Source organism: Silene latifolia, chromosome Y, assembly GCF_048544455.1.
Source record: "Silene latifolia isolate original U9 population chromosome Y, ASM4854445v1, whole genome shotgun sequence".
NCBI lineage: Eukaryota > Viridiplantae > Streptophyta > Magnoliopsida > Caryophyllales > Caryophyllaceae > Silene > Silene latifolia.
Window position 1 is genome coordinate 293,204,820 of NC_133538.1, and position 22,889 is coordinate 293,227,708.

The following is a 22,889-nucleotide window of genomic DNA, read 5'->3' on the forward strand; positions in this document are numbered from 1 at the left end:
TATGAGTCCCATCTCCTTTATTTTTCATGCCACCTATTACAGATTGTTGAGAATGATAATTTGTGCACTAACGGTTTATTTCACGGTCATAAGCTTATAGCTCCATCTTTTGCTAATGAGTGGAGTATTTCGGTGGTCCTTTTTGAAATCCCCCATGCGCCCATTGATAAGATTTATCAATCCTTACCTTCGATCTTTCATTCTTATATCTTATCATTCACTTACATATGCTTTTGTGTTGCTCATGCGCAGGTACATGATAGACTTCTAAGGGCTTTGACATATTTTTTAAACACAAAGGATGGATCATTTTCATGGAGAACAAGAGTCTAGCAAGAATTTAAAATTGCGCTTCTTGGGAGGCAACCCGCGTTTAATTATGTTTTTCAGACAATTTATAGTTTTTGGACAATTGCTATTTCAATTTGGTTGTAATAGTTAAGATAATAAGACAATTAGCTTGCTTTAGTATGTAGTATCTTGTCTTTCGTAGGTACTTTGCTACTTGGATTTAACTTTGCCCCCGTTTTTAAGCTAGCTTGGGAGAGCTTCTACGCGGTTGTATGCTTTCTTTCCCTTCTTTATTTCCACATGTGTCATCCCCATTTCCCTTTGTTGGTTTTTTTGTATCTTTTTATCTTGGTTTTTGTGCTTAAACCCGTTTTACACATTGTGGACAATGAAAAAAATGAGTCATTATGCTGCTTTTGACTGTAGTTCTTGTTGCTTGGGAAGGGTTAAGGTTTGGAATGAGCATCCTTGCACTTTTGGTTAGTTGCTAGCTTGACATTAGCTCCACATGACAAAAAATATTTGTCTACCTTCTTACCTATTTCCCCTAGCTTTCTTCTTTGTCTGGTTGGCTTCTTTTCTCATGCATTATGATCATGTTTAGCATTATCTTGTTGATTTGGACTGTTTACCATACTAGATTGCGGGCGTATTCTCTAGAGTCATAGATAAGAGAGTGTCGTTCACATATATATTACCATGTTCATATCAAGAGTGTGAATGTTATCCCGTGAGGAGCCCAATGTCATATAAGATCATGTAAGAGTCGAAATATCCATGTCATGTCCTTTATGCTACGCCCTCATGTAAATCTCATCCATGTTGTTGCATTTTTTCCCTATGCCCATGTTGTTTCGGGATTTGAGTCATTGTGATTTAAAGCTACTAGTCGGGAATTGCATTAGATGTGAAGATTATAGTTCATGCCCTTGTCCTTGTGATACATTATATTCTGTGCTTGCTTGAGGACAAGTAAGGGTTTAGCTTAGGGGTGTTTGATGTGTCTAATTTATATACGATTTTACTCCCTATTTCAGTTTGGTTTTATTTGATTATTGCACTTTTATAAGTGTATTTGTGAGATAATTGTGTGTTATAGGTGTTTTTATTGTATTCATTGCATTTTGTAGAAAATGAAGCATTTGGCAGTTTTTCCCTGTCAAATAAACAATCACCGAAGTTCACGAGGCTAATAGAAGCAAGACTTGACCATAGAGGGGCGTTTTGGGAAGAACTGGGAATCCCGAGTATGAAGAAACCGACTTGGGTTGGTGTACAGGTAAAAAAATGAAACCCAAGTAATGAAATAATGTCCGCATGAAGTTATGGAGCAAGAATTGGATTCCTTATGACCCCTAAAGGATACCCCAGATCTACGGGGTTCCAAACATTGGATTCCGCATGGCAATTAATCAAGAAGTTAAGACGGATTTAAGAGGAAAACCGAAAACCCCCCGACCCCGATCGGAGTGGGGTGTCCCCGATCGGGGTTGCCCTCATTTATGGCTCTTACGTTGCAACACCCCTAAATCTATATAAGGGGTGTTGAATCCATCATTTAGGACATACCTCATACGCTTTAGTTTTAGTTTTTAGTATAAATCTTAGCTTTCCTTATTGTTCTAAACACTTTTCTTTAGCAATTCCAAGTTATAATTCAAGTTTTCATTGCAAGTTATTTGGGTTTCAATTTGTGTTCTTCATATTTAAGTTCCATTTCCATTGTTACGGTAATTTAATTTCAAGTATTGTTTCATTATTACGTTTTTCATTTTCATTGTTACATTGTTATCATTATCATCATGTTTATTAAATCATATGTTATAATCTTAGTTTTTAATATGTGTGATTAGTTCTTTAGTCTTGAGATTAGGGGAGCCATGCATAAATAATATTTGTAATTGTTGAAATATGATGCTTAAATATCTATTCATAGTTTCTATCACATGCTTGTATTGTTTTGTTAGTCTTTGATTATTGATCACAATCTTAGATTAAATTTGTTAATTCACTTTTAAAAGTCGAGAGGCACAAAATTGAATTAGACTAAGCATGTTTTTGTAGACCAATCTATTAATATCGAGAGCTCGCTAGAACCCATTCTATGGTTGACAATAAAGCCGAGAGGTAGTTGGTAGTAGACCTAAACAATTATCGTTATTATCAATTCCTAGTTTGACATGAACATTTACATAATTTTATGTGTAACCCGACTCCCCTAGACTCTTTTATTATTAATGATTTCTTTCATTATTTATCATTGTTTTACTAATCAAACCAAACACAAATCATAACTGACCTAGATAAAATTCGCTCCATGACAACTTGTTTAGCAACTCCCGTCTCCTTGTGTTTGATCCCTACTACTAGGGTATTTATCTTTGTTAGGTGTGCAATAGCCTATCAAATTTTGGCGCCGTTGTCCGGGAGCACGATTTTGTTTGTTATTAATTGTTGAAATTTTATCTTTTTTTCTTTTGTCTCGGGGAACAGTTGTTCCTTCGGACCGTTTTCACGGTTTCTTTGTAATTTTAGTGCCTATTTTGTATGTAATGAAGCCATCTCAAGAGGGATCCGCTTTGCCTTCCATTATGGGTGTACCCCCTTTCTTGCAACAACAAAACCAACCCTTTTATGACTATCTTTCCCAATTTGAAGAATATGTGGGTCGTATTGCTTCTTTTGGATGTATTTACAGTGAATATGAATTGGGTCAGGTCGTGCTTGAAGGTATGGTTTTCTGAGTCCCATGATTTGCCTTTTTACATGAGTTGTGGGAGTCTTTACTATAAGAGTGGCGAGGAGTTTTGGGTTTTGCTAAGGTTCATGGCTGCCCAATATCGGAAGGTAGCTCGCCAACAAGTTTTATGGCGCATCAAAGAGGAGCTCAAAGTTGCCCAGGCTCATTTGGACCAACTTTCTCAAAAGAAACCGAGACCACGTGAGCTTATTATCTCTCCTTTTGCTATTCCGCATTCCCAATGTGAGTCTAGTGCCTCTAATGATTTTGAATTATTGGATAACGATGATGATGGTCGAACCTTTTTATTTTAATAGTCCCCTTAGTATCATTCCAATTGACCATTTAGAGACTCATGACCTTGTAGTAGATGACACACTAGCCATGGGTGATCTTGAGCCCGATCTTAGTGAAAAGGATGAGGTTTTGTCCGAGCCTTTAGACACCTTTGAAAATCCTTTGACGGAAGATTTTGTTGATCCATTTGAGGTTGATGGAGGATTAAGAAATCCTAATTTAGAGGTTAAATGGGATGAATCCCTAATTTTTGATGAGTCCCATCTCCTTGATTCTCGATGCCACCTATTAGAGATCGTTGGGAATGCTAATTTGTGCACTAACGGTTTATTTCACGGTCTTAAGCTTGTAGCTCCATCTCTTTCTAACAAGTGAAGTAGTTCGGTGGTCCTTTTTGAAATCCCCCATGCGCCCATTGATAAGATTTATCAATCCTTACCTTCGATCTTTCATTCTTATATCTTATCATTCACTTACATATGCTTTTGTGTTGCTCCTACGCAGGTACATGATAGACTTCTAAGGGCTTTTACATGTTTTTTAAACACAAAGGATGGATCATTTTCATGGAGTACAAGAGTCTAGCAAGAATTTAAAATTGCGCTTCTTGGGAGGCAACCCGCGTTTAATTATGTTTTTCAGACAATTTATCGTTTTTGGACAATTGCAATTTCAATTTGGTTGTAATAGGTAAGACAATAAGACAATTAGCTTGCTTTAGTATGTAGTAGCTTGTCTTTCGTAGGTACTTTGCTAATTGGATTGGACTTTGCCCCCGTTTTCAAGCTAGCTTGGGAGAGCTTCTACGTAGTTGCATGCATTCTTTCCCTTCTTTATTTCCACATTTGTTATCACCATCTCCCATTGTTGGTTTTATGTGACTTTTTATGTGGTTTTTTGTGCTTATTAAACCCGTTTTACACATTCTGGACAATGTGTTGTTCTAGCTTGGGGGAGGGATTTCGTGGTCTTGTTTATTGCTTTCATATATTTGAAAAATCTAAAAAAATTTGAAAAATTTGAAAATTTCTTAAAAAGTCCCATGTTTTGTCCACCTATTTGTCCTTTGTATAATATTATCCCTCCTTGCATTTCCCTTATTGTAGCTTTCTAAGCTAATGAATCACGCTTTTGACGGGTTTTGCATACTTAGAGATGCCTTGACATAGTGGGTGATGGATGGATTTTGGACAAAGTAGACTTGATCTTGACATTGGTAAGCTACATATTTGGTAAAGTAGAGCCTCCAATGGCTGGTGCATCTATACCCGGTGTTATCTACGTGTGTGTAGTTACTCCTCTTGGTGTGCGTTACATCTATACGCACAAGTATGGTTTTTGTTCCATTTTATTTGAGTTTTGCTATAATGAATGCATTTAGAAGCCATTCACTTGTTTGCTTACATATATTGCCCAAAAATTACTCTCTTTCCTAGCTACATATAACTTTGCCTACCTTTGTTGAGCTAGTGACTTGTTACTTATGATGGGGTGGTCTTTTATTTGGGATATGGCTATTTGTTACTATTGTAAGCATTATTGCTACGGTATTGCTGATTCCCGTATCTTGGTGAATGTTGGATGTTGGATGGAAATTGAAAAAAGAAAGAAAAGAAACTGGAAAAGAGTTGAAAAAAAGATGAAAGGAATGAAATGAAAGAAAAAGAAAATAAAGAAGGTTGAAAAAAATATGAAAAAATGATGAAAAAGAAGAGAAGAATATGTGAGTTGCTTCCATGTTTTATAAAGAATTGATTTGGGAAGTTTATTAGTGGTTTGTAATGAAAAGAATGAGTTATTATGCTGCTTTTAACTCTAGTTCTTGTTGCTTGGGAAGGGTTAAGGTTTGCAATGAGCATCCTTGCACTTTCGGTTAGTTGTTAGCTTGACATTAACTCCACATGACCAAAAACATTTGTCCACCTTCTTACCTATTTCCCCTAGCCTTCTTCTTTGTCTTCTTGGCTTCTTTTCTCATGCATTATGATCATGTTTAGAATTATCTTGTTGATTTGGAATGTTTACCATACTAGATTGCGGGCGTATTCTCTTGAGTCGTAGATAGGAGAGTGTCGTTCACATATATATTACCATGTTCATATCATGAGTGTGAGTGTTATCCCGTGAGGAGCCCAATGTCATATATGATCATGTAAGAGTCGAAATATCCATGGAATGTCCTTTGTGCTACGCCGTAATATAAATCTCATCCATGTTGTTTCATTTTTTTTCCCTATGCCCATGTTATTTCGCGATTTGATTCATTGTGATTTAAAGCTACTAGTCAGGAATTGCATTGGATGGGATTATTATAGTTCATGCCCTTGTCCTTGTCATACATTTTATTGTGTGCTTGCTTGAGGACAAGCAAGGGTTTAGCTTGGGGGAGTTTAATGTGTCTAATTTATATATGATTTTACTCCTTATTTCAGCTCGATTTTATTTGATTATTGCACTTTTATAAGTGTATTTGTGAGATAATTGTGTGTTCTAGGTGTTTTGCTCGTATTCATTGCATTTTGTAGAAATGAAACATTTGGTAGCTTTTTCCTCTCAAGATAACAATCATCGATGTTCACGAGGCTAATAGAAGCAAGATTTGACCATAGAGGGGCATTTTGGGAAGAATTGGGAATCCCGAGTATGAAGAAACCAATTTGGGTTGGTGTACGAGTAAAGAAATAAAACCCAAGTAAATAAATAAAGCCCGCATGAAGTTATGGAGCAAGAATTGGATTCCTTATGACCCCTAGAGGATACCCCTGATCTATGGGTTTGGAAACATTGGATTCCGCATGGCAATTAATCATGAAGTTAAGACGGATTTAAGAGGAAAACCAAAATCCCCACGACCCCGATCGGGGTGGGGTGTCTCCGATCTGGGTTGACCCCATTTATGGATCTTACGTTTCAACACCCCTAAATTCTATATAAGGGGTGTTGAATCCGTCATTTAGGACACACCTCATACGCTTTAGTTTTAGTTTTCAGAATAAAATTTAGCTTTCGTACAACATTTTCTTATTGTTCTAAACAATTTCCTTTACCATTTCCAAGTTATAATTCAAGTTATCCTTCCAAGTGATTGGGTTTCAATTTCTGTTCTTCATATTCAAGTTCCATTTCCACTGTTACGGTAATTTAATATCAAGTCTTGTTTCGTTAATTCGTTTGCCATTTTCATTGTTACATTGTTATCACTATTATCATGTTTATTATATCATATGTTATTAGCTTAGTTTTTAATATGCGTAAGTAGTTCTTTAGTCTAGGGATTAGGGAAGCCATGCATAAATAGTATTTGTAATTGTTGAAATAGGATGCTTAAATATCAATTAATATCACAAGCTTGTATTGTTTTGTTAGTCTTTGATTATTGACCACAATGTTAGATTAAATTTGTTAATTCACTTTTAAAAGTCGAGAGCCACAAATTTGAATTCGACTAAACATGTTTTAGTAGACCGATCTAGTAATAGCGAGAGCTCGCTAGAACCCGTTCTATGGTTGACAATAAGGCCGAGAGGTGGTTGTCATTAGACCTGAAGAATTATCGTTATTATCAATTCTTAGTTTGACATGAGCATTTATATAATTGCATGTGTGACCTGACTCCCCTAGACTCTTTTATTATTATTGATTTCTTTCATTATTTTATCATTGTTTTACCAATCAAACCAAACACAAATCGTAACCGACCTAGATAAAATTCCCTCCATGACAACTTGTTTTGCAACTCCCGTCTCCTTATGTTCGGCCCCTACTACTACATTCATTTGTTACTAGGTTATTTATCTTTGTTAGGTGTGCGATAGCCTATCTGTTTCCTTAAACTCCATTTCTCAATTATATTTACATTGATGCTCTGATAAGATCTTTCCGAATTTTGATTTCATCACTCCAGATATTAAATTTGTCAAAACTCTCCTACCCGTATAATACCTAGCCTTAGATATGACGCAAAAACATTTTATGACATAATGGATAAAGAAACATATACTTAGAGTAAGAATTTTTTTTTAGAATGATACTATTGTGGAATAGTTATCGATCAAAAAGTTAGAATATATAGTTTGATTGGGAGTGGTTTGACTGTAATGGATAGCCCTTACTCTATGGATACTGACTTGTAAAAATACCTGAAGATACCGTAAAAATTCGGATATATACTTGTGAAAACGGAATTTGTGGAGTAACATTTGAAGCAATAATATTAAAGGAATATATATTACTAATTAAGGTGTAGTATTCAGGTAATTTACATTTTGTGTCCCTTTTTCTCGTTCTATGAGTTTGTGTCTCAACTTGTAGGATTTGAGACGAAATGAGGAAACGGGAGCAAGAGATACCGTCTTGAAGAAATCATAGGAAAGAGGAGGGGGGAGAAGTTGAGGAAGTGCCTCAGCCGGTAGGCCGGCAGCCGGTCTGTCAGCAGGGAATACACCCCAACAAGCCAAATGAAGAAAAGAGAGGAAAAGAATCAGAAGCCTCCTAGCCTGGTACCTCACCGGCAGCCGGTACACCGGCTGAGGGTACTTGATGACTCCCAAGAAAGTTGAATTTTGAAGGAAAGTTACAGAAGGCTCTCAGCCGGGTAGGCTACCGGCCCTCCGGCTGTGCACACCTGTTCATCCAGAAAATGAAGAAAAATTTACATGAGCCTCCCTGCCGGTCTGACCACCGGGTTAGACCCCACAGCTGCAATCTTTCTTTATTTTGTAATATTTGACCTAAATTTTGGAGAAACTATAAATACCCCCTCCCTAATTTCATTTGTACACAATACCTTAGATCTAAATATTTCCTATTTCTATGTTAAGCTTTTCATAATTAAGTTTTAATCTTTCTTTAATTAAGTGATAATTACTCTACAATTTAGTTTAGATGTAGTTAAATTCAATATTTTAGTTGGGTTGTAATTTGAAGATTTGAATAAATTCTTCCATTTATAATCCAAAGCTTGAATCTTTCCTAAGTATTGGTATAATTTCCTTCCTTGTTTACTTTAGTTTTCAATTGTATACATCTTTGTTTCATTTTAATTTTTATTTGAAGTAGTTTATGTTTATTTCTATGTTGTTGTTGCTTCCTTCATTTATTTACATGTCAATTGGTAGAATGTGTTAGTAGTCCCCTCTAAGACTTAGGGGGATCTTGGGTAATGATAGGATGGTGGATATGGGTTATTAACATATGATTTATGGGCAAAGTTTGGTCTTTGTTCACATGCATTTAAAGTGTTTGATGAAATGTTTGTATGAAAGTTCAAACCTTTTGTTGATATATGCTTAACATCTACTTGATTGAGAATTAAAAGGGGATGTTTGATAGTGTATGCATGAAGAATTGGAAGCAAGGTAAAAACTTTGTGAAAGATTTTGGGATTACTAAGCAATTATTTGTCAAACCTAGGCCAAACCACCAACAATAACTTGTTAAACCTATAATCTCCTCTACCCTACTTAAGCGAACCCGAAAGACTTAGCTTTCATAAACTTGTTTAACTCATATCATTTATTGCTTTCTTTTTTCTTGCTATTAGTTTACATTCTAGTAATTAGTTAACAAACCCCTTCAATTATTTAGGCTAAATTTTGATTTGAACAAGCTAAGTACAAGTCCATGTCGTCTTTGCGAATGATCCATAATTATACTACTTTAATTACGAGTTTTTACAAATAGTTTTTTGAGTGAGAATTGACGACAATTATCATTCATCTAAATAGCGCCATTGTCGGGGATAGCTTTAGATTCTCTTTTGTTAGTTAGAGTCTAAGCTTTAGTCATTGTGTTATTGTTTGCTGGTTTGAGTAGTGTCTTGTTTCTTGTAGGGTGTTTGTGTTATTGCTCTTCTCTAGTGTCTAACAAACACTAGGAGACTAACGGTTTATTGAAGTGTATGCTTAGAGTAGACGGTAATTATATTCTTAGTGACCCGGAGCCGAAAAGGCTCTATAGAGCTTTGATGACAAGGACCTTAGCAAGGGTTAGGATTTTAATCTCGGCAACTTTTAACCAAGCTAGCAATAGGGACAATTGATCCTTTTGAATAAAACCCCTTTTACAACACCCAAACCCCAAACACATCACCTCAAATTCCACCAATTCCACCTCTTATTGAACAACAAATGGCCGCTTTAAGAGACCACAACCAGTGAAACCCGGGTGATTCCGCTTCTCCAATCAACTTTGGTACCTTGGCTTCTAACAACTTCAAAATCCAGCCGACTCAATTCGGGTTGATTGAGAAGGATTGTTTTAGTGGTAACATTGATGAGGATGCCCATGCTCATCTTAGGAAGTTCAAGAGTAAAATTGAAATGATGAAGAGAAATTGAGTGCCGTAAAACACCTTTAGGTTAATGTTATTTCCCTTTTCTTTGACAGACAAGGCAGATCGGTGGTTAGTCATTCATCCACCCAATACATTTACCACTTGGGATGACTTGGCAAAGCCTTACTTGCCAAGTACTTCCCCTCTTCTAAGACCGTCATGCTCCGAAATAAAATCACCACATTTCAACAAGAAGATGGAGAATCTTTGGGAGAAGCTTGGGATATGTTCCAAGACCTTATAGCCCGTTGCCCACATCATGGAATTCCCGAATGGTACATTACCCAAACAGTCTTTTAAACTCTATTAACGAGAACTATGAAAATGGTAAATGCCTCCGCGGGGGTGGATTTGACCATTTGGGAGATGCCGAAGGCTTAGTCCTCATCAAGAAGATGGTTGACTCGAAAGCTAATTATGGGTCAAGAGGTAATGCTTTGAGGAGAAGTAGTTAATACCCTCAAGAGAACTTCTCAAATTCTAATGCCGAAGCAAATACCAAGCTAGATCTTCTCACAAAGAAGTTTGAAGAAATGACAAGGAAACAAGTGAATCAAGCTAGTGGCTCCTATGGTCCTCCCATAGAGGAGGTTGTTCAATGACCTTCTTGTGAGTTGTGTGGAGGGATGGGTCACACCTTTGATGTATGTGCTAACAATGCATACAACATTGGTGGTGAAGAGAATGTTCATGATGTTAATGCCTTCCAAAGCTACAATAGTTCCATGAGGCCACCAAGGCCCTCTTAGAACAAACAAAACAACTATAACCCAAACTAAATTTTTTACCATCCGGGTATGAAGAACCACTCATACATGTGCTACAAGAGTATTAACGTACAAAGCCCATAACACATTCAACCACAAGCCCAAAACACCAACCCACCTGTATTTTCACAACCAAGGGGTGGAGGGCAAAATCAAAGGAACAACTTTGGAAACAACTTTTGGAACCAAAATCAATGATACCAAGACTATGGCTACAACCAAGGTAACCAAGGACTTGGTCAAGAGTTCCAAGACCATGGTTTTCAACAAAATTTCCAAGGAAAACAAGAGTATAAGCAAGGGCAAAGGTCAAATTACAACAACCAAGGGCCTAGAAGAAGTTTTCAAGTAAACTAAAACCACAACAACAATCAAGGCCAAAACAGTTGTTTTGACTATGGGTTCCCTCTCCCTTTGGCAAACAAACCCTACCAAGAACCAATGGGTGAACCTTGATATGAAGAAATGGTAAAAATGAAGAACAACATGCTGATTTCCCTCATCTCCCGTAGTGTTTGCATGTTGTAAATACACTACTCAAAGTGAATCCAAGAAGGAAAAGGTAAGAAATGAAGCATCAAAAAGTAAGGAAGCTCCTAAGGGTAAAGATGATGATGTGCTTGTCCAAGACCTCCCTTATGAGGAGGAAATGGGTAAGGAAGATGGTGAAGAAATTCTTGTGCAACCTTTCTCAAAGGTAACTAATAAACCATCATATCTACAGGTATCTTCCAACTCTCAACTTGTCACTAACATCCCCTACCCTTCTAGAGCCATAAGGTCTAGGGAGAACTTTAAGTACACTAAATTTTGTGAAATGTTAGACAAACTTAAAGTTACTCTCCCTTTTATCAGGGTGATCTTAAACATGCCAACTTATGCTATGTTTTTTAAAGATATATTTTCAAATAAGAGAACCGTGGGTGATTACGAGTTGGTGGCATTGACCGATGATTATAGTGTGGTCTTGATGAACAAAATGCCCACCAAGCTTGGTGACCCGGGGAGTTTCTCTATTCCATGCATAGTTGGTAGTGTTCCAATATCCCAGGCCTTGTGTGATCTAGGGGCTAGTGTTAGTGTGTTTTTCTTTTTTTGGTGAAATGTAAAAATATATTGAAAAACCGGTGACAAATACATCAACAGTTTCAGCTAGCTAATTAGTGTTAGTGTGTTGCCTCTAAACATTGCTAAGAAAATTTGAATCAATGAATTGTTACCTACCAACATGACTCTTCAAATAGAGGATAGATCTATCAAATACCCCATGGGGGTGCTTGAAGATGTACCCATTAAAGTTGGTAAAGATTATGTCCCTTTCGACTTTATTTTCCTTGATATTCCGGAAGATAGCCACACCCCCAATTATCCTAGGTAGGCCATTCTTGGCTACCGGAGGAGTGTTGATTGATATGAAAAATGGGCGGCTATCCTTTAGAATTGATGGCGACATTGTCGACTTTAACTTGCCTAATATTATGAAGAAACCAATTCTGGATCAAAGTTGCACAATTGAAATCATTGATGAAGTTGTTAAAGAAGTGGCTAGAGAGGAAGCCGAGAAGGAAGAGGTCTTTCAAATTGCCATCCATGATGAGGAGATGGATGAAGATCATGAAGTTGATGATGAAGTGCTGAAGAAAGTTGAGGGCTTACTCCCTCCTAAGCTACAACTCAAAACTTTGCCTCCCTAACTTAAGTATGCTTTTCTTGGTGAGGGAGAGACTTACCTGGTTATCATCAATGCTAACCTAGATGTTACTCAAGAAGAAAAGCTTTTGAAAGTTCTCAAAATTAATAAAAAAGCACTGGGTTATAACATTGATGACATAAAAGGGTTAAGTCCGAGTCTTTGCATGAATATGATTGTTTTAGAGGAGGGGAGTCAGCCCGAAAATGGCGTAGTTTGTTAAAAATGAGATCCTGAAATTGTTGGAGGCAGAGATTATTTACCAAATTACAGATAATATGTAGTTAAGTCCCGTCCTCGTGGTCCCAAAGAAAGGTGGGATAACCATGGTTGAACAAGTGGACGGAACTTCCCTACCTACCGGTCCGGCTACCGGGTGGTGCATATGCATTGATTATCGTAAACTAAATGCCGCCACCCTCAAAGACCACTTCCCAATCCCCTTCATAGACCATATGCTTGAACGGTTGGCGGGGCATGCCTAATATTGTTTCCTCGATGGTTATTCCGGGTTCTTTCAAATCCCAATTCACCCGGAAGACCAAGAGAAAACAACATTGACATTCCCCATTGGAGTCTATGCTTACTGGCGAATGCCATTTGGGTTGTGTAATGCACCCGGAACCTCTCAAAAGTGTATGATGGCCAGATTTGCCGATTTTTTGGAGAAGAGTATGTAGGTTTTAATGGACTACTTTAGTGGTCATGGAGACTCATTTGATCACGGTCTTGTCAATTTATCTAATGTATTGTGTCGATGTGAGGAGCACAACTTAGTCCTTAATTAGGAAAAGTGCCATTTTATGTTATAGGAGGGGGTTGTGCTCAGTCACATCATATCCAAGACGGGAATAGAAGTTGACGGAGCCAAAGTTGCGGTGATAGAAAACTTTTCACCCCCTACAAATGTGAAAGGGTAAGAAGCTTTCTTGGTAACGCCGTCTTTTCTCGTTTTATATTTGATCAACTTTACCTTGAGCCCTTTAATAGGTTGAAGCTTGCATTAGTGATGGCTCCCATAATCCGAGCACCGGATTGGAGTCTCCCGTTCGAGATCATCTGTGATGCTTTCGACTATGGTGTAAGAGCGGTTTTGGGGCAAGTTGTAGACAAGGGACACCATGTTATTTACAACTCAAGCAAGACACTTGATCAAGCTCAATGCAATTACTCCACAAACGAGAAAGAAATGTTGGACATTGTCCGCCATTGAGAAGTTTCGGCCATATCTATGGGGTCCAAGGTGGTGGTTTACACCGACCACACCGCCTTGAGATAATTGATGGTGAATAATGATGCCAAGCCCCGACTCTTGAGGTGGGTTTTGATACTTCAGGAATTCGATCTTGAAATTAGAGACAAATCTAGGGCCTAAAATGTGGTGGCCGATCACTTGTCAAGACTCATGGTTGATGATCATGGAATCAAAGATGAAAGCAGATCCATAAATGAATGTCAAAGAGAGGATAGCCTAATGGTGATAAGTGGAAAGGTTCCATGATTTGCGGACTTGAAAAACTATTGGGTGAACGGATTTATTCCGGATGAACTTGATGCTAGATAAAGGAGGAAGTTAAACCTAATGCTCGAAGATATTTTTGGAATGACCCTCACTTGTTCCGAAAAATGCGGTGATGGTATGTATCGAAGATGTGTTTCAAGAGAGGAGGGCATAAAAATAGTGGATAGGCTCTATAACTTGGCCTATAGTGGGCACTTGGCTACTTCAAGAACAAATGCCATGGTGCTTCAAAGCGGTTTCTATTAGCCCTCAATGTTCAAAGACATACACTTCTTAGTGAAATCCTGTGATGCTTGCCAACAAACCGACAATATTGGGAGAAGGAATGAGATGCCTCTCTATAAAATTCTTGAAATTGAGTTATTTGATTGTTGGGGAATCGACTTCATGGGCCCATTTCCAAACTCATGTGGTTATGAAAACATCTTGGTGGCCGTCGATTATGTTTCCAAGTGGATTGAAGCGCGATACGTGAAATTTATATAGTCCTTTTGGCCTCTTATGGCATGCATTTCAATGTCGTTTTCATAGTTTTGTATTGAAAAATGCCTCGAATAGGCTACTTTGGTTTGTTTTGCCTCATTTGCAGGAACGGACCTGAAAGTAGTGAAATCGTGCTTTATTCAGTCCTCTTAGCATGCATATATTCAGATGGGAGGTTTTGAGCAGAAATGTCGTGCCTCGGGAAGCGTGAAGGAAGATTTTGAAGCTAACCAAATGAAGTGTCAAGCTGTTTTCAGTAGCTGGGCACTCGATCGAAGGCTGCTTTGTTCGATCGAGTGGTTTTGACGTTGCTCGTGTTCGATAGAGCCCCTGCTAAGCTCTATCGAAATAGGCTAAATTGAAGGTCCTCGATCGAATATGCTTCTTGTTCGATCGAGAGGATTGGCTGGAGACCTGCTCGATCGAGTGGAATAAAATGCCTGGATCGAGGGGTTTGCTGATTTACATGGGATTTTATTCCGTGATTATCTTAGTTCGTACTTTAGTTATTTAATAAATATCTTCCCCATATAAGGGAAGACGTCATTAGGTTAAAAACATCTCTTTACACTCTATTATTCTCTTAATTACTCTCTTAAGCAGATTGTTACTTTTCTCCTTTCACGTTGCTTTTGCTCTTTATTTCCGGATATTAAGCTTGTAATCCCTCTTTACCCTTATTATTAATTTAATCCCTCTTTGCTTTTCTCTTAATATTTACTCTTAATTTCTGTCTTATTGTTGTTGTTCTTATTAGTTTATGATTCATCTTTATTACTCTTATTCTGATATTATGTCTCTCGCTTAATCATATATCATTGTTGTTTGTTCCATTAATATCATGAGTAACTAAATCCCTCTATGTTAAGATTAGGGGAGCCATGGTAGTGAGTTATCAACGTTGTGAATAGGTTAGATGATTAAATTGTGAGAACTGTTTTATCACAATATAATTGTAATCGTTTAGTTGACTGCATGCTTCTAAATTAGTTAAATTGGTTAAATTCAGACCTAGATCGAAAGATTGGAATAAACAGGCCTATTATGAACAGTAGACTACATAATGAGGATGAAAGTTAAGTTAGATGTTTTCTAGGGCGGATAGCGGGCCGAAAGGACCTTTCCCTTACCCTTCTCACATTAGATCGTCTGAGCTATTTATAACTGAGTTGATTAATAGCCATGGTGAACCGACTTCCTAGCAAACTTCTCTTTATCTGATCGTATCTTTAATTCTCACTATTTTTATTTCTCAATTTCTCTTCCCTTTATGCTTTTAGTAGTTAGAAATCAATTCAAAACCCCCCATTCGTTACCTGACAGACTTAAATAGCAGATAGATATAATAGCCTCCCTATGGGAATCGACCCTACTTCTACCAGCTTCTGTTAGTTGTTTTAGGTATTTATTTTTCGTACTAAACGACAGGTATCGAATTTTGGCGCCATTGCCGGGGGAGGCAATTAGCCCATTTATCTGTTTATTTTCGTTTGTCTCAGTCTCAGGGAATTTTTAATTCCTTGAGACAGTTCTAATTTATTTCCTTTAGTTTTGTTTATGCCCAGGTCTAACAGGTCAGAATTAGTTCCAGCTAATCCTGAACCCGAGCGGACTTTTCACTATAGACAAGGCTTGCTAAGGAAAAATCGTCAAAAGGAAGTTTTGAGTACTTTTGAACCCGATCTTGAACACTTTTTATTTGCAGAAGACCAGTATTTTGAAGAAGACAATTCTATTTCTGCAGCCAATTCCGTGAAGATGCCTAATATCGCGAGTCACTCTGAGCCTACACCTGCCTCTATCCCTAAAGGTTCCAACCTTGCAACAGAGGATGGCAGTACATTCGACATTTGGCCGTCTTATATTAATTTGGTCGAGAGAAATATGTACCGTGAGGTAGCTGGTGAGGATCCATGAAAGCACATTGAAGTCTTCACTGATTACTGTTCTACCATTCCCACTACTAAGGGAGTGACACAAGACAAGATTAAGGAAGGTTTATTTCCTTTCTCTCTGACTGATAGAGCCCCAGAGAGGCTCACTAATCTAGATAGAACTGCAACTGGGATTAGTAACTGGGAGACCCTGGCCCTAGCATTTTATAAAAGGTACTTCCTCCGCAAAGGACTAATCAGCTGAGAGGAAAGATTACAAGTTTCAAACAAACTCCAGACGAGAACTTGTACGAGGCGTGGGGTCGGTTTAAGAAACTTTTGCGGTCCGTTCCTCATCACGGTTTTGATCAGTGGTTTGTGTAACCGATTTTATAATGGGTTGTATAACGATCACCGCACTATTTTGGATGCTCAAATGGCCGGTTCTAAAAGAATATCGATGATGACAAGGGTTGGGGAATCATTGAGGAGATGGCTACCCATTGTACTAAATATGGGAACCCAAGAGGAGGAATTAGTACAGTATCTTCTGTTGATAGTGTAGTTGTGGCTCAGTTAGAAGCTATGAATGCCAGATTTGACAAGTTGGAGTTGCAGAACGCTGGAGATTAACAAACGGTTCACTTGTTGACTAGACAAGAAACTGTTTCATGTGAGAGGTGTGGTAGTAATGATGGTCACACTGCTGTTAACTGTCTAGCTGAGAAGGGGCAGGTTTTTGCCTTTCAAGAATATAGGCAAGGGGGCTCCTATTACAACAATCAGAGTGGAGTCCATCCTATCATGAGATGGATGAGTTAGAATGTATTGAATCCTACACCTCTACCGCAGCAGCAACAACCTTACGTTCCACCTCATAAAGCTCAACATGGCTTTCAAAAGCCCACATCTTTCCCACCGCCGCAACAAGGTGCTTCTTCCAGTAGTATAAGTGATGTGGTTGAGTTGAAGTCGATGAATCAGTCATTGACAATTCAATTGCTGAAAAGTGTCCAACAAAAAGATGCATCTATCAAGTCTCTTGAGTCACAAATAGCTCAACTCGCCACCAATCAATGTTCGAGGCAGCCGGGTCATTTACCGTCCCAACCTGATAGGAAGCATCATGAGACGGTGAATTTAATTAATCTGAGGAGTGGTCTTTCCTATGAAGGACCTAAAATGCCGACTGGAAGTGATCAATCAGACCCGGAAATTAATGTTGATGTGCAGAAACAGTCGTCTTTAGACGAAACAATGCTGAATCCGAGGAAAGTGCTCGATTGACTAATCACTGGAGGTCGATCAAATGGTTTTGCTGTGGAAATTACTCGATCGAATGGATCTAATGTTCAATGGAGTAATGTTGAAATAAAAGCTTTCGATCGAGTGGGTAATAGTACTCGATCGAGTGAAATTAATGAAGAAGCTACTCGATCGAAGGAAAAGCATGCTAGATCGAGTAGAAATGAAGATAATCATGTTGATTCTTTGGCAAAAAGAAATGAAGGTTTAGAAATTCCCATCACGGTCCCTTTCTCAAGGTGATTGCAGAACAGGAAGGCTGAACAATAGTTTAGTAAGTTTGCTAATATTTTAAAGAGCCTTCACGTCAACGTTCCCTTCGCCGAATTGCTAACTCAGGTACCCTCTTACATGAAATTTATGAAAGAAATTTTAACGCGTCAGAGGCATATTATTGATCATGAAACAGTAACTTTAACTGATGTGGGCACTACACTAATTCAAAATAAGACACCACCCAAACTGTGTGATCCGGGTAGCTTTTCTATTCCATGCCATATAAGGACCCATTTGATTGATAATGCGTTATGTGACTTGGGAGCTAGCGTGAGTGTCCTACCGTTGTTTCTCGCTAAGAGACTTGGTTTGACTAAGTTTCACTGTACCAACATCATTGTGCATATAGCCGATCGTACTTTATCATGGCCCCTAGGTGTCTTAGAGGACATACCTGTAAAGATTAGGAAATTATTTATTCCCGTTGACTTTGTAGTCTTAGACATCCCCAAAGATTTTTACACTCCTATCATTTTAGGACGACCATTCTTATTTACTGCTCGCGCAGTGATAGATGTTGGGGGAAAGACTCTTACTTTTCAGGTAGGTGATGAGGAGCTGATTTTTTATCAGTCCAATGTTCATAGGGCCCCTATGCAAGTTCAACCTTGCAATGCCCAACCCTATATAGACCCCGACACAGATTCTGCAGTTGACAATATTGAGTCGTGTGCTGCGATTTTAATACCTCCGCCTCAGACTAAGAGCGATATGGAGGACCATTTTGTCGTCTCTATTATCACAGGTATAGAAGTAATGGACATTGGAGATCCCGGTGATGAAGGTACAAGGAACTTACAGCTAACCGCTAGGGAAGATGCTAAGGAAAAAGATCATGAACGGGAAAAAAAAGACAAAGGAAAGAAGAAAGTGAAGGCGTATGTGGATCCAAACCATTCTTCTTCAGTTAATTCGAGTTCATGGAGATCAAAGAGGACGGTCCGCGATGCTGAAGGGACCTCCTCCAGTCAGAAGCCCTCTTTTGGGCTGTTAAATTTCTTCGAAAGATAAACGGGAAATGTCCCATTGTAAAAACCTTGTAATTTGGAGTTTTGTTGGACATTTTAATTGCTTTTTAGACATTAGCGTAGTTAGTTCTAAATAGCGTAAGACCGAATATAGACTGCGTACTGTTTATTTGGTATTTTCGGGGAGTATTTTATGTGTTTTTATGTAGGTTTGGGGAAGACATGCAACATTGGGATGCGTGCTGAAGGAAAAGGACACGATCGAGTACTTTTTGTACCCGATCGAGCAGCTTGCCCAGGTAAAGGCTTCGATCGAATGGTTTCCTCTTCTCGATCGAAGCGTCACAATTGCAGGGTTCTCGATCGAATGGTCTTTTACTCGATCAAGAAGAATGTCGAGGGAAGGACTCGATCAAGTGTTTTCAAATCACTTGATCGAGTGACTAATGCTGACTAAAGCTTGAGGGAGTCTCCTTTCTCCCTTATTCTATTTCATTTTTACCCTTTGTTCTTCCCTCTTTCAATTGCGATAACCCTAATCTCCCCAAATCTCCTTTTTTCTTCCCCTTTTTACCAAATTATTTACCCAAAATCTATCCTTGCAATAACATCGACCATAGCCCCTTGTTTCCCCCTTGAAATTTCGTGTTAATTACTGTTTTCTGAGGGTTTTAGAGTTAAAAAAAAAATCGAAAAATTTTCAAATATTTTGTGCTTAATTTGTTGATTTTAATTGCAAATTCTTCTTGGGTAATTCGTCAAGTAAGTCCTCTTCCATGTTCTTTATTGTTTAGTTCATTTTTCGGCTTCAATTTTGCAATTAGGATTTCGAAATTTTTGAAAATTGGGGGAAATTCTGAATTTTAATTGATTGTTTTTTATTAGAATATGTTTGTGATTGATAGGATGGTTAGTAGTAGTGTTTCCGCCACTATGTCTACTACTGCTCCATCTACCTCTGAGACGGTGGTCCCTGCTGCCACCACCGTCACTACCCTCGCTACCACTATTACTACTACTGTTGTACCGTCCTCGATGTCGACCCCTGCTGTGTCGACACCCTCCGTCACAGTTACACCATCTGCTCTTGTACCTCAACCGCCCTCTGTCCGCGCTCCTGGGCTAGCTGCTGTCGCCCTTGCTGCTACCTCTGCTTTAGCTTCACGAGGGGGAAAGGGAGGGGGTTCTACTGTTGCTGCCCGTTCCGCCGCTATATTCATGGCCGATGACTCTCTAGACTCTCTTTCCGAGTTCCCACATGTACGATTTATTAACCGTCTCCATCGTCTTCGTTTCATGCATCTTATGGACTGTGACATTACCTCTACACGGTTTCTATATCGTTATTCATTGGACTAGTTGAGGATATTAGAACCCGTGGCTAAATTATTAAACGGGACTGGGATGACGGGATTGACCACGATGAGAGAGCTCACATATGAGCAAGTGAACCTCGAATTTTTTAGCTCTTTTACTTTCTCATCCGCTGCCTATGACAATGACCCGTGGAGTTCTTGCATTTCTTTTAGACAGTTTAACCAGACCTTCACTTGGACCTTAGCCGATTTTGGGAGGAGGTTAGGTTTGACTTGTCATGGGCTCTCAGGATGCTCCTAGGAAGCTCTTGTCTTTACTTTGGCCCACGCTAGCACAGACCCCCTTTGACCAGAAGAAGGTGGCTCACGTCCATTTTCCCCCAGCCGTTACTTTCTTCGTCTCCTCGGGGAGACGGATCTTTAGCCGCCACGAGCCTAACAACATTAACAACATTGAGTTGTCTATTTTAGCGGGCTATTTGAACATTGATAGTGTTGGCCCCTTTGTTCTTGACATTGCTTATCTGACAGCTCAACATTTTAATTTTGTTAGGCAAAAGAGGAAAGGCACGATTTCCTGTGGTGGGTTGGCATCCCACATCGCCCGTAGCCTCTTCACTGACTTCCCCCGTGGCCTCACAAATGTAGAGAGGAACGTGTACGTTGACATTAACGCCATGCTGGCGATGTTTTGGTTAGCTAAGGACCAGCGGAGTTGGAAGATTAGTGGTTCTGAGTCCGTTACCTTACCTTTTCCTGACCTACCTCGTCTTTTACCCTTAACCACTGTGTCGGGTAGGTTGCCTCCACCTCTACCTTCTTACCGCCTTTCACTTGCTCCTTCCGCTTCTAAGAAGCAGAAGAGATCTGAGACTGGGGAGGGGTCCACATCGACCCAGGCTGGGCAGACGTCCACGTCCACGCCCACACCCACAACAATCCCTATCTCTACTCCTTCTGTTACCCAGCCGGATTTACCAACTAACTTTATTCCTCTTCCACCCTGTGAGGCGCCCGAGGTCATGGACCAAGAGCGTCATGATGGTTTGCTTTTTGATATGTGCATGAGAGTGGCTCGCATAAAGCGGGACCAGGCATTTTCCTTGTTCCCTCTATATAAGTACCACATGAGGAGAGGACGTCCCGTTCCACACGGCTGGCGACACCCTTCTCTCTACCGGTACCCGACGGAGGTGTACCCCCAGCCGGAGAGCAAGGCGGACACAGCTAAGCAGGAGGAGAGAGTAAGTGCTGATGAGGGAGGAGACGGAAGCTGGAGCGTGACCCCGACTACACAGTGGTTGGTGAGGAGGAGGAGGCTGACGAGTAGTTACTGGTCTTCTCACTTCCCCAAATTTCTGGCTGGTTTGGGGAAGTTCCTATATATTGCGAGTATTTCTGCTTTTATTTATTTTTCATCTCCTTTTATTTATTTATTTCATTTATTTATTGGTTGTATTTATCCCGTTCCCCGTATATATACTGCTGGTGTATGCTGGAGGACAAGGAGGGCGTTGTCCGTTTTGGTTTGGGGAGGGTATTGCATCCTTTGAGTCTGCATTCGCATTTGTTTTTTCATTCACGTTTGTTTTTCTTCTTGCATTGTTTTTCATTTCAAAATATTATAAAAAACAAATTCAAAAAATTCAAAAATATTTCACGTTTATTTTTGCATTTAGGTCGAGTCGAAACGGTAGATTTCTGTGATGATTTTGCACTGTAATTTGTCATTTCACTTAAGCCTTGCAACAGATTGTCATTTTATTATCTTTGTCATGCACATATCTACGAGTTAATGTTAAAAATACACGATACCGTCGTCAGGTACCTAAAATAAAATACCTAGTTACACTAACAGAAGCTAGCAGTAAGTAGGGTCGATCTCCACAGAGAGGCGGTTACTATCTACTTGTCTACTCGGTCTGTCTAATGTCACAATCGGGGGTTTTGGTTGTTTTAACTAAACTAAATAGATTAAGGCAAGATAAATAAAGATAGGAGAAATTACAAGAAAGAGAGAAAACTAGGATGTTGGGTCATCAATGAACGTGAGTGAATTGCAGCTAAGATCACGGATTAGGCGATGTGTCGGTCTATGGAGCAGTGAATATTTCCTTCCGGTCTCAATTCGCCCTAAAATACTTTTAGCTTAGCTTCCGCCCTCACTAAAGCGTTCTATTGTTCACTGCAGGTCTCACCCCTTCCAACCTTCCGGTCCAGGTCAAGGCTTACCAAGGTTAAAAAGGCTAATTGCATCGACTCAATCAGCAAAATACAATTAAAGCAGCGATTAACAACATAGACAACAACAACAACGACAATCTGTAAACTAATTAGCAATTAACATTCATTCATCGAATCCCCTAATCCTAGCAGAGAGAATTAACTAGACATGATAAAGTGAAGAACATAAATAAAGGGAAGAGCAATAAACATTAAATGAAAAGAGAGAAAAGGGAAAAGAGAGAATTACAGTAGATGAGGAAAAAGAGAGGAAAGCAGTCAACAGTCGAAAAGAAGAAAGAAATTATGAAGTGTCTAGGAACAGTGTCCAAGATCCGTAACAGAGAAAAAAAATAAGAGAGGCATAATGTGTATCTCATCTTCCTATTTATAGGAAAGACGAATTTATTTGACCTAAAAAGAAATTAAAGCTAAAAAGCCCGAGCCCAATAGAGATTTACTCTTCTCGAGGACTTTTATATCACTCGATCGAGCAAAACCAACCTAAAACCTAAGTACTCGATCGAGCACTTATTAAATAGGCACTACTCGATCGAGTAGAAAAAGGAGTCGGTCGAACACAATTGTACACGATCGAGTACTTTCCAGCGCACAATTCCTGCTTCGCGCACTGAACTTCAAACGGCAGCCATTTCTTCGTTACTTGGCCAAACAGGGCGTTTCCGGTGGCGTTGGAAAGACAAGAGGACAAGATTTAATCTCGACTTTGAATAACCTGAAAATATATTGTAGAACTCGATATATGGCTCTTCAAAGTAGGCACTAGCAATTTGAAGTTCCTC

At 39.1% G+C, this 22,889-nt stretch overlaps 1 non-coding gene across 1 annotated transcript; it reads right to left on the bottom strand.

The window, feature by feature from the left end:
• Nucleotides 1-9,821: 9,821 nt before the first annotated feature.
• Nucleotides 9,822-9,928, bottom strand: LOC141634959 (small nucleolar RNA R71). Its single transcript, XR_012539673.1, has one exon. It is a non-coding gene; the product is annotated as a small nucleolar RNA R71 (small nucleolar RNA).
• Nucleotides 9,929-22,889: the final 12,961 nt, after the last annotated feature.